This window comes from Glycine soja, chromosome 16 (genome assembly GCF_004193775.1).
Source record: "Glycine soja cultivar W05 chromosome 16, ASM419377v2, whole genome shotgun sequence".
Classification (NCBI taxonomy): domain Eukaryota; kingdom Viridiplantae; phylum Streptophyta; class Magnoliopsida; order Fabales; family Fabaceae; genus Glycine; species Glycine soja.
In genome coordinates, this window is record NC_041017.1 from 9,233,721 (window position 1) to 9,247,693 (window position 13,973).

The 13,973-nt window shown below is 39.1% G+C and overlaps 1 pseudogene; it reads left to right on the forward strand.

Moving 5' to 3' along the window:
- Nucleotides 1-12,520: 12,520 nt before the first annotated feature.
- Nucleotides 12,521-13,692, forward strand: LOC114389750 (annotated as a pseudogene).
- The last annotated feature ends 281 nt before the right edge of the window (nt 13,693-13,973 follow it).

Sequence of the window (13,973 nt, forward strand, 5' to 3'; positions counted from 1 at the left end):
AAAAGGATAATCGAAGAATCCTTCGACGGCCCTCAATCTCTCTTCGATGAGATCGAGTTTTTCCTTTCCCTCCGCTGCCGGAGGCGGCCCTCCCATGGATAGAAGTATTGGCTGCATTGGGTGAGGCTGAAGTACTCCCGTGATGTTGGGTTGAGGTAGAGCGTTGGGCGTTGGCCCCTCGGTGGGAAAAGGGGGGTAGGAGTCGACATCCCCATGAGTGCGCTCTCGAGGATCCTCGTGGGCACCATCAGGATGTCGAGGAGGCTGCCCTTCGAGGGTGAGAGGAGTAACATGACCCATGTCATCGTGCATGGTCAGTGGTGTGTAGTTGGGCGGTAAACCGTAGGGGTAAGCACCTCGGTTGTACCCCAAATGGGGGCTGTTGGCATGCCCCAATGTGTTTCTCCCTTGTCCCAAAATGTCTAGAATGGGATGATGTGTCGCGGTCGAGAGAACTGGGTCTGCTTCGGCGGCTGTGCTGACGGCGGTAGCTGTGGCCATGTTACTCTCCATTAGCCATTTCATTTCCAGCATGGCTTCCATAATAGAAGCCATTTGATCTTTTAAAGCCGACATGTCGGCTTTCATCTTTTCCTGTACCTCCTCTAAGTCACCCATCGTTCTAGACTTGGATCGGGTGCGATAGGGATGCCTTGGGGCCCGCTTAATTATGATGCCTTCCCTAAAGAGACAAAATGTGAGGAGTATGTAACAAGGAATTTAAACATGAATGCATGCCAGAGATAAAATGTCGAAGCATTTGATTCACACTGGCCTTTTGGAGCAAACTCATGGGATAAACTCATTTTATTCAAAAAGTTATAACTAGTCAAGATCTAAGTGACAATAGAAACTCCCTAACGGTTCCTAATTATATGGGTCATCAAGTCTATCATATGCTGACAATAGATGAGGAGCCCATGGATTTCCTCGGGGGCAGAGTATACGTCCATCATTGCTTTGGCCTTTGCCAATAATCGGGGAAGATCTTGACTCCCGTTCAAAGTAAGGGCGAATCGGTCCATCCACATCATCGCTTCTCGGTGTAATGAGTCAATCACCCTTCCCCTTGCCTCATTTTTTGTGTACACTTGGGCGTACTCATCCGCCACCTTGTGCTCGTGGGTCGTGGCCAAATCCAATTCTTCTTTGTACTTACTGATGATGGCCAACATGTTTGCTTCGATCTTGCTCAGCCGTTGAGACAAGCTCATTTTGGACCTCAGACAAGTCTTCAGTTCATCCTTCAGAATCATGTCTTCTATTCATGACTGGTCCCTTTCCTCTCTTTAGAGTTTAAGTTCGCTGTTACTGCCCCACAGATCCCCTCGGAACTTGTTCCGGTCGTGTTCTTCCTTGCGAGTCCTTTTGGTCTCTTGCTCCAAGGCCTTGGCGGTGGCTATATTGACGTCTCTCAGCTCGACGTTCTCTTTTTGGATCCTAACGGCTGTTGACTTGAACTTTTCCTTGACCGCTTGGGCTTTCTCAAGCTCCATTTTGAAGGCTTGCACCTCTTCGCTTTCTTACGGGGCTTCAGGCTCCTCTTCCTTAGCGGCTCTAAGCTTTGGGAGCCAATCCAGACCTTGTGCGTAGGCTTTCAACCACCTATGGTAGTCGCTGATGGCCCCGTTGCTACTTACCCTAAGTTCTTTGTCCTTCTTTTGCACCATCTCCTATGCCCTGTGAACTCCTTTAACCACCTCCACGTTGGGGCTATTGAAACCTCGTGCAATAAAAGGTGTGAGGCCTTCCTCTAACGATGCTCCCCTCATGGGGTAGCCAAGTTGTCTTATGGCGAGGACGGGATTATAATTAATGCAACCTCTCATCCCCATCAAGGGAACGTTTGGAAATCCTCCGCATGAGAAAAGAATCTCGGTTCTTCCTTCCTTCCATCGAGGGAACCAATTGACGGACGCTCCTTCTTTGCTTGCTAAGAGTCAGTCCCAGCTTGCCTCTCTCTTCTCGACGCACGAGCGGTGACCTTTTAGAGGGCAAACGTGTCTCCCCTCTTGGCGGAAAAGGTGTGAGACCAACCACACGTAGAGGGTCGGTGTGTAGCAAGCAATCCTTGCGCTACTCTTCTCACATCTATGATCGAATGTGTTGTATAAGTCGGCTAAGATAGTGACGATCGGGCTTTCCCTGCTATTGTAAAAGGCAAGGAAAGCGTCAATCGCCGCTAGGTCCACTAATCCATCCACGTTTGGAAAGAGGACAACTCCGAAGATCAAGAGTGCCAGGACATCAATGAAAGGAGCCCATTCGTCTTGACTCGCCAAGGCTCTTGCCTTTTCTTCCAAACACTTCCTTGGTACTCCAACCACTCCATTTTCGATTTGGTTCCCTAATTCCTGCGCCGAGATTTTGACTATTTTGGCAATTCTATCCAAGAAGGGATAGAACCCCGAGAAGAGATATGGTTTCCTTCCTCCCAATGGGCATCCCAAGATCTCTTCAAATTCTTTTATTATGGGCACTAACAGGAAGTCCCCAAAGGTGAAGCACCTCAAGGGCTGGTCATAATAATGGGCGAGGGAGGCAATGACCTCCATGAAGACCTCCGCCGTAGTTAGGTCCTAGATCTTACCATAGGCTTTGCGGAAAGCTTGCCGTTGGAGTTGACCCATCAACTGTCCTAATTCTCTCAGACTGGCGACTCATAGGCTCTTGATCTTGACTTGATAGAACCTCTTTTTAAGCAAAGGCATCTAACTTGATCCCATGTTTTACTAGAGTGGGAAAAAAAGTCTTGTTTGAATCAATACTTCGACATCTACCATGGGTGAAATGGATGAATGCATGAAGAAATGCTTATGCGATGCATGATACAGACGCATTTTACAGACATGAGAGCCTGGAAGATTATCTCTTCTTAATTACAACATTTGGCAGCACAGTGCCCCACGCATGTACTTAAAAAGGTGACACGAACCTTCCGGCTTCTCGTGATAAATGAACGGACCAAAATACAATGCAAGTGCGATGACGCGACGCAGACGCGCGAAAGCACAACAAGGGGATGTACACAGTATGGCAATATCCACAAATAATCATACAGCAAAAGGCGTACATGACATTTAGGTTATATGCATGGCAGTGTCTAGAAGGCACACAACGTGTTCGCTTCGTGCCCCTATTTTAGGGACCTAAACTAGAGGAACTAAAAGGCTTTTAGTGATAATTCCCAAGGTGGCCATATCTCTCTTGATGTTTTCTAGAGGTATCATCCCCTTCGAAAAACATATTGCGACAGTAGGAACTACCAACAACAATATGTCATCAAAGAGAAAAACTCTAGATGAGGGTTCACTGTTATCAAGCAAGTCAGAGACCCAGGATGACCACAGATTCATCTCCACTCCTTATGTTCCCATGGACCTGGGTATAGGGCCCCTTTTCAACTCACTGTGTGTGCAAAAAGGTGTTGGTGTTATGTGCATCAAATGAATACATATTTATCTCATGCATACATTAAAACACGCTTACAGCATCGAAGAAGTTTATACAAGAACATAAAGGAAAAAAGGAAACCCATGAAAGGGAAAACAAAAATTTTGCACAAAAGATTAATAGGTCTAACTCTCTAAAACAGTCCCCAGTGGAGTCGCCAACTGTCGCAACCTACCCTTCGGCGGGAGGGCAACGCAGGGCTCACGGGTGCGTCTTCCAACGGAGGAAGGCGCGCGGAGTCGCCACTAACGTTTATTCGAGGAAAACATCGAAAAAACCAAATGTGTGGTCTACGAACTTTAAGTGTGAAAGGTTTAGCAGTTGCTTTTCCACACGGGGAAGATATTAGCACCCCACGCATCCGTCACAAGGGACGACAGCCTTTAATCAATGTGCAATATCATGTCTTGAATTTGTTTTATTTTCCCTTTTTATGTTTTTATGGTTTTCTATGGGCCTTTTTTGTATTTTTTATCTTTTTGTGGTCGACAAGGGTGTTTCCCTTGCTCCTACGTATTCCTCAATTGCGATGAGGAAATCAGACCTACGTAATTCTTTAAGAACTAAACGTTGGTTAAGTTATTTTTATTTTTTTTTGAAAGATATATTTTAGCCCAACAAAAGTCGTTTAAGGCGTTGGACCATTAAACATTCTTTTGATTTGAACCTCGCAGGTAGGCAAGCTGGGTTGCTTCCACCTAAAGCAATCCCAAGTGGACCAGATTGCTATTTACACCCCCTAGTTTACTAAATATGCCCTATTTTCGTGTTTTTGGGCTGAATTCTTTCTGAAATGTTGCAAAACTTTACGAATTATGCAACGATACTTTCTTTCCTTCCGAAATGTTGCAAAAATTCATGGATTACTCAACAATGCTTTCCTTCCCTTTCCAGAATGTTGTGAAACTTTACGAATTATGCAACAAAGCTTGTTTGGACTTCTAGAATGTTGCGAAACTTTACAGATTACGCAACAATGCTTGCTTTGACTTCTGGAGTGTTGCAAAACTTTACGGATTATGCAACAAAGCTCGCTTTGACTTCCAGAATGTTGTGGAAGTTTAAGGATTACGCAACAAATCTTATTTCGACTTTCGGAGAGACCACACAAAGTTCGCAAGCCGGCTGCCAGTGTCCCTGGACGAAATTAGGGTATGACAGCCTGTGTCAGGAAGGCATCCAAATGCTTGTCTGGATCTGTTGTCCCATCGTGGCTCGAGGTTAAGTGGTGGAACCCCAAGGGTATGTCTGCCTCCATAATGCGGTCAACAAAAGGATGCCGACGGATAATCCATGTTGGGCGGTGCATGTGGGAGAGACTCAAATCATCGGCAATGTTGTCTGTGCGCCGGGGGTGTGATTCCCCTTGCGTGCGTTCAGGCAAGATGTAGGCGAATTGCTCATCGTCGGGGGTGTGATTCCCCTATTCTAGCTGTTCATGGTCAGCCTTTAGCTTTGTCAACTCTTCGTTGTGGCATCGCTCCATCTCCGCGATGCAGTTTTGGAGTTGTTATAGAGTGTTTGTGTCTATGTCTGTCATAGCTGCTAGACAAGGATGGAAGTTTGTGAGGGGGGTCTCACATCTGAGGTCAGATCAAGTACTAACCATGGATGAATGTGAAAGATTGGCGAGAGGCCATGGGGTATGTTTTAATTTTACAGTTGAACAACATTACTCATATTAGAAAATTCAATTTATACCTTACACTTGTTTTGTTTATAGATTTGCTTCTTTTTTTTACCAAACATAACCACATCTTGGAATTTATGTGTATTAGATTATGTCTGTCATTGTATAATAATGATATATATTTTAAATTATATCTTAAGATTGTTTATACTGAATTATGAAAAATATGTTATATATTTAAAATTTTAGACAAATTAATATCTATGCTTCTAAATATGTTAGAAGTTTATTAAACTCTAAATCTTAATTATTTATATTTTTAATATAGATTGGGTCATCAAATCAATTAGCAACTCGTGATCCCTAAACAAGTAATTTGTTACCCTCATCGAATATGATTACGATAACATCAGCTAAAATAGATAAATAATAAACAAGCATACGATTCAACGTATATTAGTATGTTAATTTAGGGAAAATAATTTATTAAAATAAAAACAAAGAGTTTAATTTTAATAATGCTTAATCTTACACTATTAACCAATTAAAAATATACTCATAAAAGGTACAATTGACATAATCAAAACTTTTAATATTTGTTTGAAAAAATAATTTTGGGGTCATTATACTTTCGATCAAGCGTGGTCTTAGTCCACAGACTTTCAAATAGATACCTTCATGTTGCATAGTAAGTGTCACGATCCACTCTTGGGACATGACCGGCGCACTGACTATGACTTCCCTAGTCTGGCCAGCCTACCCTATACAACATAACCTGTAAAAGAACACAATATATATATGTATCTAGACAAATCCATATGCCTATATCTCATCTCATCCATTTAATAACAAAGTTGATTATAAATACTAATCATCAAGTGTCTCAAAATATCATCAGTACATCTTCATCGAGTCTATAAGAGAGAATCATTTAAATTTCAAAATAAAGGAATTCTCTCTAACTATTACTACCTTGGCCCCTATAGCTGCATTATACTAGAGTTACAAATAAATATCCACCAGACGCAATGGGGACCTACCAAAAAGATAATCAAATTCCTGGGTGTGCCAGCAAATCCCAGGAAATTAGTTACTCCACTATTGTATATCTAAGAAAAAGAAATAAAATGGGGTGTAAGTCACAAGGACTTAGTGAAAGCATAATATACAAAGCGGACATGAAAGAGAGCACCATTTAGCCCGAGTCTTTCCATCCCAAGAAATGTTATAATGACATTAAATAAATAATGAACAAAAATACACTTGCTTTTAGAATTCAATGTACGCAAAGAATATAAATTTCAAAACTTCTCATAACCTGGTATCCAAAGTAATTACTTTAAAATCAAACAATCATTCTACTATGTGCACATAGACCACATTATTTCTCCGTTTTGGTGAACGGTAATTATATAACTACGGCATTTAGCTCGTTAAGGTAAATTTATCTCTTCGTTGCAGCAAACGGAACATATAAATATACTATGAGTAATTGACTCATAGGCTACATTATCTCTTCGTAAACGGTAATATAATTTTACTATGAGAATTCAACTCATAGGCTACATTATCTCTTCGTTGTAGCAAACGGCAATATAATTCATGAACTCACCATAAATTAAATTAAACAAATAGTTCAACATTCATCCTTATATATATTATTAAAATCTCAATATAAATTTCAAAGCTCACCAAAGATATATATATTCTGATGTATACTTGCTTCTCGAAAAAAAAAAAGGAAAACACTACGTATTTCCTTGGTTTTTCTATTTGATCTCTTTAAGGTAAATGTTTATGACCCATTGTGTGATGGTGACTAGGGTGTGTAAGGGAAACTCCTTACGCACCGTGCGCAAGTTTTGGTAAAAAAAAATGTATGACGTCCGTCCAATTTTAAAATTAAAAAATTAAACGGTTAAGATCGATTAAGATATGATGAAATTGTTTACACTAGATCTTTTTTCTCTCTCCTCCAAGCTTCTCCCTCCTTTGGTCTCCAACCACCCTTCTCTCTCCTCCGAGCTTCTCCCTCCTTTGGTCATCAGCTACGAGGGCCACCACGGCATCTCCGGCGGCGAACGCCGCCGCATCTCCATCGGCACCGACATCATCCACTACCCCATCATGCGCTTCCTCGATGAACCAACCTCCGGCCTCGACTCCACCAGCGCCTTCATGGTCGTCAAAGTGACCGGCATCGTCATTGCCAACGAGGTAACATGCTCAGAGGAGAGAGAAAAAAGAAGAAAAAATCCATGGAGCGATGATGTTGTTCTTCTATGGAGCGGATTCTCAAATCCATGGAGCAGGCTCATATTATTAAGCCAAAGCCTCTCAGGTCCGCGGTGGCAGCGTGACGAAAATGAAGTCCTCAAGTCGTCCCTTCACGATCGGATTGGTATCGGCGTGGTACTCCTCCAACATTGAGGTACTACTCCTCAACAAGTACCTTCTCAGCAACTATGGCTTCAAGTATCCTATCTTCCTCCATGTGCCACATGACCGCCTGCTCCCTCTTTAGCTATGTTGTCATCGCCTAGCTCAAGATGGTCCCCATGCAGACCATTTGCTACCGCCTCCAGTTCCTCAAGATCACTGCCCTCAGTCTCGTCTTCTGTGTCTCCGTCGTTTTCGGCAATGTCTCCCTCCGCTAACTTCTGGTGTCTTTCAACCAGGCCGTTGACGCCAGCACCCCCTTCTTCACCGTTGTCTTCGCTTACATCATGACATTCAAGCGCGAGGCCTGGCTCACCTATCTCACCCTCGTCACCGGCGTCATCATTGCCAGTGGGGTAACATGCTCGGAGGAGAGAAAAAAAATCTCATATTTTTTTATTTTATCCGGTGTAATATTTCCATCGTATCTTAATCGATCTTAACCGTTTGATTTTCTAATTTTAAAATCGGACGAACACGACACATTCTTTTTTTTCACCGAAACTTACCCATGGTGCATAAGGAGTTTCACTTACGCACCCTAGAATTCGCCATGTTTTATCCCCATACTTTAAAAATAAGTGGATTTATTTCATGCGTACTAACGGGGTTAGTTCCATTTCTACCATCATCATTTGTGGTGGTCAAAATACAAGTTGTGACAGTCTAAAACTCCAAAAATTGTATTCAAAATTTGTTTAAAAACCCCTTGGGTTGGGTCCATGAGGCATCTTCTTACAGCTGATGCTTCTGGCACTATATGTTTTCCTTTTTTTTCTGTTCCCTCTTTCAAATGAAAAAAAAAATACACTTTAATGGGAAAAATAGTCAAAGTCAATGTTATGAAAAAAAATTATTTCCAAACGAAGCATCGACATCCCGACTACTTCACGTCACCAAACTACACATATGGGGCATTTGAAAAAGTATATTATTATAATCAAATTATTTAACAAATTTCACTATCAAATCCACTACGGATGAACTATCAACACATTGTATATGATCGAAAAATTGGTATAATGATAAAAAAATATAAAACAAAATCAACACATTGTATCCAAGAAAATAAATAATACAAAACTAGAAATGATAACAACAGCAACAATTTTTTTTTGTTACTCTTTTTTATTTGATGAAAAATTCTCGTAAATTTTACTAACCATACTATTTAATCTTACCTCTCATTAATTCGGTGAGTCTCTTTCCGAAAGAGAAAACATGAAATGATGGAAAAAGGAAAGTGGGCACCGGAATGAGTTCCATAAGAAAATGGACATCTTTGGTATAAAGTTCAATAGAAATTAAGATTCTTAACAGCTTGATGCAAGTCTTCAATCAAAAGGGTTAGGATCCTTGGCAATGGAGAACTTGTTCGTTCGTATTTCTTCAATGTGCTCCTTTAGTATCCCCCATTTCCTTATGTATTTGATCACTTCTCAAAAACAGACACCACCACATACTCACAACATTAGGGGAAAATGGTGAAAAAGAGTGAATTTAATAAGAGTGTTTAGGCATATGAAAGATAATTGAGTTCTTCGTTTATATACCTGCTCAATAAAAGTTCATAAAACTACTTCCTACCAAAGTATTGTACTAGGATCTTTTCAATTTCCTAGGCCTTTTCTACTTTCGAATTGGAAGATAGAGCATGAGGAACTAGGCCTTTTCTTTAATTGTCTAACGCGCTTCGGCGCTGTTGAATTATTCACGAAGAATAAAAGAGAACCAATCTCAATTTTATCAATAAAGCATAAACTTTTTATTCATATAGAAGGAATTACAATTATAGAATTTCTAAATCAAAATTGAAATAAATCAAAGATAAAAACCTAAAATATATAATCAAGTCAATTATCTTCTCAAATTTGAATTACAATATATACAACCCTTTAAATCAAATTTGAAATAAACCCAAAGATGAGATCTTAGAAAATCTAATCAAATCTTTTAAATCTAATATAAAAAATTAACCAGGTATCTGAAGCTTTTATTAGACATCCAACTAATGCTCTCCCACCACTAGATGCCATTTAATCAAATTTAAATTCAACTCAAAAATTTAAATTCTAGTTCAAATATGAAATGTAAATTTAAATATAAATTTGAAATTCAAATTCAAATCTTTGGATCATTCTTCCTCTCAACAGGGGGAGGGAGTCATCAACATGGTTTTCTTTCTATATAAGAGCTTTGTGTGTACCAGAAGAACAAAATGAGTGAAAACTAACATGTTGGCTTAACATGCATCCAACATCCCATGTGATGGGCTTAACATTCCACCCCATGATGTTTATAATGGGTGCAACCGCTTAAGCTATAGATGTGGCTATGAGAATCTTGAAGGGAATAAAGATGCACCCTTACTTATGAAATAATGGTAAGCATTGGAAAATAGACTTTTAATATGGTTTCAACATTGGTTTTTAACTAAGGTTGAGACCGCTAACGTTAACATTATCGATGTTAACATCAGCGATTTTTCAAAAATCGATGTTAACATATACTACACAACATCAGTTTTTAAGATAACCGATGTCCTATAGTAAGAAATATAAAAAAAAAAAACAAAATTACAAAAATAATATCGATTTTGATCAAAACCGATGTTGTAAGGTGAATAACAACATCGATTCTAAAAAACTGATGTTGAATTGTGTATTCTGAATCACTTTCTAGATTGATTATGAAAAAAACGATGTAGAAATTATTTTTACAACATTGGTTTTGACAAAACCGATGTTCTAAGGGCATTTTCTACATCAGTTCTAGACCAACCAATGTTGTTTTTTATAACTTGTTTTAATATTTTGTCTGTTTTTACAATAAATCAACCAAAATCAATTTATAAAAATATAATTTTAAATTATAATATTTTAAAATATTATTTTCATTACAATATCACATTACTTATAATCTCATAATATTAATCTAGAAATAAATTTAAATGATAGTTTTCAAACTCTAAGAAATAAATGTAAGAGGTTTTGAAATAAAGACTCACGGATTTGGAATTCCAAATCTTAGTGAAGTTGTCCAAATCCCAAATATTAATTTCGGCGTCTTTCCTACAGATAAAATACTTATTCATTATTTTTCAGCTCGAACATATTTATAGATAGATTATATGTTAGTGAGGCTCATAGATAGCCATCCAATTATATGTCACCTCCTCCTTCTAAAATGGACAGTCCACCACCACAATTTTTGTGCCAAACCACATCACTCCTTTTTTTTATAAGCCAAATATTTCATCAAAGAGTCCAAGGTAAGCACAAGATGTGTCCTTGGAAGCAGAGAAATTTCATTGGACAAGGTTTTTCTTAAAATGGTCACATGGATCGTGTGACAAATGACAATTAAATAGCATGTGGGATTAATAAATAGTTTAGGACAAGCATACTTACTCCAATCACTACATGGTCACCCACGACATTTATGGTTGACAAAATGCCTCTGTACCAAAATGAGTACATAGCACCAAGAATTAAACCCAAAAAAATGAGAATAACAACAGCTTCTATATAGTATTTATTTATTATATCCCAGAAATTATTACTCTCACAAACATGACTACCAGTTTAACTTTCTTAGTCATTCTAAGATCATTTAGATTTCAGCTCTCGTAATTTAGATGTAGTATAGTAATTATATACAAGTCCTAGATTCAAATTCATGTCAAATTCTATAAATCTTTTCATATATACTTTACTTTTATTTTAGAAAAAATCAACAACAAAATCATTTCTCCTACAATGCTACATGGATCAAGCAAAGCCATTGTATACTACCAAAGAGACTGAATCCTAGGTGAAGCTGCAAGCACAAAGTTGCTTGAACATGTTAAGGCTTTCAACACCATCCCCTCCTTTTGCCTTTTCTCGCCTGTCATTTATTAGGGTAGTTAGTAAAAAGGAATTGGTTGGCTTCAGTGGCCGGAAAAGTCATGAACTGAACCCCAGAATGGTGGGAAAGACCATATATTTTCAATTTGCATAACCAAAAAAAAATGGCCCAAATTTGAGAGATCAAAATCAATTTTAGACCTAAAAAAAAACTAAAAAAAAAATATCAACTATACTCTTTTATTTACATCATTCTAAGCTTTGGGAATTAAAGCATCTAAATTATTAAGAAAAGTAAATTTGTTATTTGATTCCATAAATTACATTTAATTAAAATAAATTTTATTTAAAATATGAATATAACATTGAAAAATGAAAACTCTCAATCTTATAATAAAAATAAAAAATCTTATGTTTACCTTAATTATTTTTAATAAAATAAAGAAATTAGGTTGGACTAAATTAGGTTGGCACAAACCCTCTCAATAACTTTGTTTTCTTCATAGTGTGATTATTATTATTTTTTTTAATACAAAGAGATAAAGGCCAAAAGACTAAACAAAACTAAATCCTACTAAACATCACCCCTCCCATATTAGCTAGGAGGTGCATTGTTAACTCCAAAGGAGGCACCTGCAGAAGATCCCAATCGCTTGAAGAAGTAGCTCCCAGCTTAGCTAAAACATCAGCATAGGCATTCCCTTCGTGAAGAAAATGCTTCACCTAACACACCCCATCTCTCTTCATCAGGGCCTTAATCATCATGAGTTCATTGCTATAGGCACGATACAGTTGAACCTCATGATTCACCAGCTGCACTAGATGGAGTGAGTTCGAATGACACGAAATCCACCTAGGCCTTTCTCCCAGCAAAGCTCCATCCCTCGGAACAAGGCCATCATCTCCACATATAAAATGCCATTTCTTCCCGGCTTACCATGAAAACCCCATAAAAAGGTACCTTCATCATTCTCTAAATAACTTGTGCATGCACACACAAAAACAAACAATGCAACATAGTTTCATTATGGGAATTTGTTCTTGATGTTAAGGGCAAAATACTTTCCTGATGGGAATTTGTTCTTGATGTTAAGGGCAAGACGTGGAATGCGATCATGAAAGCTATGAACATCTCCAATATGGGTTCAAAATGAAGTTGGGCAATGGTGATTCTGACTTTTGGTATGATTCTTGGTTCACAAAGAAACCTTTGGTGATGCATGTCCCATGGATTGACATCCCCATTGTAGGAGTTAGGGTAAGGGACTTATGGAGGAATGGAAGTTGCACTACTAGAAAAAAGGCATTTTACGACACTAGTTTTACAACGGTTATACAAAGACCGATGTAGTAAGTAAAGCGGTGACATTTTTGTAAATAATTCTAACTTTTTAAAGGCAGTTTCCTCACAAACGACTTTAAATATGCTTTACAACATCATTTTTTCAAAACCGTCTTTGAAAACATTGTGTTTCCACTTTCTGTTGCTGACATGGCACGTTTAATTGGGCGAGAGCTTGGACAACCCTAGATCAATAAAAAAAAAGATTGTGAGATTCTCATTGTTGTTCACTCTTCCCTCGCAGAGCTATAAGTGTGTGTGACCGTCAAGAGGCTAAGGAACAAGATTGTGGGGTTCTCTGTCAACACCTTTCCCTCCCAGTTCCCTCCACCATCCCCATGTTGTCGCCATTGCTGTCTCACCATTGTGTGCTCCTCCTTCCACCGCCGCAGTCGAAGCTGCAGACGTCACAACAAATTATCTCTTCCCACCACCACCTCCACCTCCTCATTTGAACCAAAGCTCGAAGTCGTTATCGACCTCACTCCCCTAACCGCTTTCCAATATGAACTTCGACAGTTCCTATCTTCCGACAAAGACACTTACCGAGATTTGCAAACCTTGGTCACTCTCGACCATAATCGGAGGTTTGTCGTTTCATGCGCCCTTCCACCTTGCATTTCCTTGGAACTTCGGCGACTTTGACCTTCCTCGCCTTTTCTGTTTTCACGGTTTTGGCTTAATTGATTTCTAGGTTTTCGTTTTGGCATCATAACGCGTCTAGCCATAAGCTTGTTGTGGTGCGGAGGGACCGAAGTCTCGGCGGAAAAGAGGTGGTTGTTGCGTGGGGTCAGAGAAGTGACACGAATCCGTTATCAGCGCTGGTTCGGGACTCCGTGAAGCACTCCGTGAAGAATAAGGTGGTTCCGTTCCAAAGGAAATTGCCCAAATGGTGGCCAACTGTAATCAATTCCAACGCTTCTATTTTTTACGCCAATGAACAGGAGGAATACAAGAGGGAGGCTTATGGAGTGGTTTGAGGTTTGTTTTTTCTTTCCTCAGTTACATTTAGTTTACTATCCTTTTCCAAAGAGAGATGGTTATTTGTGGCTGAGAATTTGAGAACGTCATCTCTCTTTCTAGGTTCGCGTCATTTGATTCCTTAGTATACTTATTGTTACGAATGAAGTTCTACAATCACCATTAACAGAAACACAAACAGAGCAGGCAACAGAGCATCTATTAACAGAGAACCAGAGGCAGAGGAGAAGGGTGACCAAATCACAGTACCTGAAGGACTTTATTGTGTAAAGGGAAAATG